The following is a 4,463-nucleotide window of genomic DNA, read 5'->3' on the forward strand; positions in this document are numbered from 1 at the left end:
CCAGCCCAGCAGGGACTGCTCCATGTAACCTCTGTCCCTCATGGTCAAAAAATAAATAAAATAAAATAAAATAAAATAAAATAAAATAAAAAAATAAAATAAAATAAAATAAAGTAAAATAAAATAAAGTAAAATAAAATAAAATAAAATAAAATAAAATAAAATAAAATAAAATAAAATAAAATAAAATAAAATAAAATAAAATAAAATAAAATAAAATAAAATAAAATAAAATAAAATAAAATAAAATATTAGCCTTCTAAGAACATGGAGTCAGAGTCATCATTTCCTTCCAACGACAGGGACCCCAGAAAATCCCACAGCTCCACTGCTTGGGTCCTCAGCCCCAGAGTCACCAGAACATCCTGTGCAGTAAAAACAACAGGGAGGAGGACAGCAAATCCTGGCCTGCACAGAAATGGCTCTCAAGTCCCAAAAAGCACTGATCAGATGTCTTTAAATCCTCCTTCCAAGGCATTTTGCCCAGCTATCAACATGGAATTTACACAACAGCGATAATGTCACGCTGCAGAAAACAAAATGTCATTTCCCCAGCAATGATGAGCTGGTATTTGGAGCCTCCTCTGATACCCAGAAAATGAATGACAATTTCCCTGGGAGCAGAAGCCCCCAGGCTCCTTCCCCTGCTGCTTTGGAGGGTGGATTACAGCGAGTTATGGATTAACAGAGCATCCTTTAACTCATGCAAATGGCTCTGCCCTTCAGGAACTGCTCCACGCTGTCCCATTCACAGGGATCAGGCACTGAGCACATCTCAATGAACAGCTCCTTTGGATGGAGCCTCACAGCAGCAAAGCGTGTTCCTGGGAGCAGGAATTCCTGAATTATTAACAAATCAAGCTACAGGAATGTAACACACTTCCACGAAAGCGTAGCTGAACTACAGGCAGGAACATTCAACGTTAACAATATTTAACAGCCAACCTATGCCTCCAAAGGGAAAATCACTCTGCAGAGAGGATCCTGTACTGGCAATACCCTCACCCTCCCCTCCCAGCAGAGGAAAAGCACGTGGAGCTGTCAGCAGGCACCACAAAGGCTCCACTGGGACCACGTCTAGACGTGTGGTGCTGGGAGAGCTCCTCAGGCCCCCCAGGCATCCTCCCAGGGCTGGCAGATGTGACAGGGACCCCTGGGAGCCGCTTTGCTCCCTCCTGGAGCTGCAGCTTGAGGCCACACAAACACCCAGGGGCGCCTCCAGCAGCTCTGCACATCTGCCCACATCTGCAGTGCTGGGTGTGATCCCAGCTTTGACCTCTGCTTCTCCCCCTGAGCACAGGATCAGACACAAACACCACAGGATGGGATTCTACCCAACCATTGTGCCCCAAATGTGTCACCAGGCAGGGTTCTGGGGCTGTACCCACATTTTCAGCTGGGCTTAAAATCATTTCAGACCTTCTCACTGTGAATTTGCTGTTCAACAGAGGCTTCTGGCCATAAAACCAAGAAGTTTCTGTACCTAAAACTAAGAGGATTCTGTACCTAAAACCAAGAGGCTTCAGTACCTAAAACCAAGAGGCTTCTGACCCTAAACCAAGTTTGCTCTTAGTTTTAGGTACAGAAGCCTCTTGGTTTTAGGGTCAGAAGCCTCTTGGTTTTAGGGTCAGAAGCCTCTGTTGAACACCAAATTCACAGTGAGAAGGTCTGAAATGATTTTAAGCCCAGCTGAAAATGTGGGTACAGCCCCAGCACCCCCTCTCCCAGGCTGTGCACTCTGTGGGCTGCCCTGGCAGTGGAGAAAAGAGAATTTGTCCGTGCTGGAGCTGCCCTGGGTGGCTGCCACCCCTCCTGCCCAGCAGCCGGGGAGCAGGGCAGGGACAGCCCCGCTGCCCTTTCCTCCCTCCGGACAAACAGCCCTTGTTCCAACCTCCGGAATAAAACCCAGCTCGCTGCCAGCTGCAGGCAGGACAAACACCCCGTGCCTCCTTCCGCAGCCCGGGGTCAGGCTGGCAGCGAGGGGACAGCGGGGACACCGAGCGGAGCCACGCGGTGACAGCCACAACCGGGGCAGCAAACGCTGCCCGGCCCGCCGCTCATCCATATGCAGAAATGCAGATTTCCCTCTTTGCCACCCTTTCCAAGGTCTGGCTTCCCAGCTTGGTGGGTTTTCCCTTTTCTAATGTGGTTGTTCTCATCCCTTTCTCATCTCATTCTGAGCTGACTCTTTGTTGACCTAAATAAGGTCACATCTATTAAAAATTCCAAATTGTGGCTCTAAGACAAATTGTTAAATATCCCTCTCCCTCCTCCCCATATTCTATTGCTGGAAAAAAGAAGCCATCTCACTCAGACTGGAGTAATCCACTGGATTTAATACAATTTTTTAAAATGTCACCACAGATCCAAATTCCATCCAGCATTTTTTTGCCCCAAAGTCTCTCCTGGATGTTTATTTCAAAACGGTCTAAATCAAGCCAAAGCAAGAGCATTTTAAAGCAAATTATTGTTTCTTCAAAAGGAAAAACAAAGTCTGATATTCCAAAACCAGCCACAGCCAGAACAGAGCTGGGACAGACCCCACAACCAGCAACACATGCTCATCTTCAACCCAAATGTTCACTTTGTACACAATGAAAGTGAAAATAAAAAGCAGCAACAGAAATAGCTCCATTACTTGGGATTTTCAGAATGAATCCAGCACTGGGTTTGGAATATTGTGGACACTCTGCTCATTAACAGGGATTTACTGGGTGGGCAGGAGCCCACAGGACTGCCCTGAGGCAGCAGCTTCACACAAAATAACACAAAACCAGGGAGCACCAGGTGGGAGCCTGCTTTAAGTCCTTGACAGGAATTTGCTATAGATTGGGAAGAGAGCACTGAGAAGGATTTTCCCTGCTCTCACTGGGGAAAGGCTGTTCCCAAAGCACCACACGGGGTTAAATGTCACCTTTTTGGGACACTGGACAGAGTTCAGGGACACTGAACAGAGGAACTGGAGTGCTGGGGGTGATGAGTGCCCTGTGGCCTCCAGCCCTGCTTCTCTGCAGGCTCCAAGTCTCTCCCTCATATTTTCAGACCTGATTTCCACCCAGCTCCCCAGCCACACTCAGCTCACTCTGGCAGAGCCCCTGCCCATCACTGTGACTTTCTTCAGGCCAGTTCAATCAGAGGAACACAAAACACAACAGCTGAGCTGCCCTGGACCACACAGCTCATCGGGCCACCCCTGCCCACATCCACTTGCCACACACGTCCCGGGGCACTCACACTTCCTTGGAGACCACCCTGGCACTCCTCCATCCCCAGAGCAGCCAGGGGTCAGTGCCAAAGGCCAGGGGGGCAATTCCCTTCCCAGAGCCCCCCCAGCTCCAGAGGGGCTCCCATGGGGGCTGTGCTGGCTCTGGGCACGGCAGGGTTGCTCAGGGACAGTCTGGATCCATGCCTGGCCTGCCTGGTGCCCCAGAGGGAAAACAAGACCAAAACAACTCAGCACAACACCCATTTACAGGAGGTGCTCAGGCAGAGGGGACAGCAAGGACATGCTGATGTCCCTTTGGAATGAATTTAATGTGGGGATTGCCCCTGGATGTTCTGAGGGACAGGAATAGGGCAGGGATTTACCTGTGTCATCCCTCACTGCTCCCAGGCTGCCCAGAGCAGCCATGGCTGCTCCTGCATACCTGGAAGTCTCCAAAGCCAGGCTGGACATTTCTTGGAGCACCCTGGGATAACGGGAGGGGTCCTTGCCCATGGCAAGGGGTGGAATGAGATGCTCTTTGACGTCCCCTCCCACCCCAGTCCTTCTGGGATGAATCCTACTCCTGACCCAGATCTGATGAGGGACAGAGGCAGCCTTGAAAGAGAACAGTCCTGCTTGAAACTGGCCCCTAAAAGATATTAAAATGCATAGGAACCTGAAAAAAGAAAGGGAGCAGAGCAAGGTCCTGAATCCCTTATAAATAGCAGCAGAAAGCAGAGACATTTATCAGTGTCTCTCCCAGCAGAGCCGGCTCCCTGCCAGAAAGACAGAGCCAAAGGCATCAGTCCCTCACTCCCCTTCTGCTAATTGTAAATTCAAGTTTAATGCCAAACCCACAGAATGCCAGGTCGGACTGGTCTCTCAAGCAGAAAGCTAAATTATACATATTGCTGTGTCTGAACAAAACTTGGACAGAAGGGAAGGAAGAGGGGTCTGGAATAAGGCAGAATCATTGACATTCTGAGAGGGCTGAGGCTCCCCAGCCAGCTCGTGTGTGCTGCTGCAGGACAAGGAGGGGATTCCAGTCAGACAGAGCTACCAGGACTCCATCTGACCCCATTAGTTTGGAAAGCACAGGAATCCTCCCCAAAAGGTACCACTGCCTGCCCTTGGGCACAGGGTGTTACACAACAGGAGGCCTCACCAATTTCTCTTCCCATCACTCTCACAGAAACACGCTGAGTTACTGAATCCAGTCACTTCTGCTCAGTTTTTTCCTGGATGTTTTGCAGGAATT

The sequence above is a fragment of the Geospiza fortis genome, unplaced genomic scaffold, assembly GCF_000277835.1.
Source record: "Geospiza fortis unplaced genomic scaffold, GeoFor_1.0 scaffold373, whole genome shotgun sequence".
Taxonomy (NCBI): Eukaryota; Metazoa; Chordata; class Aves; order Passeriformes; family Thraupidae; genus Geospiza; species Geospiza fortis.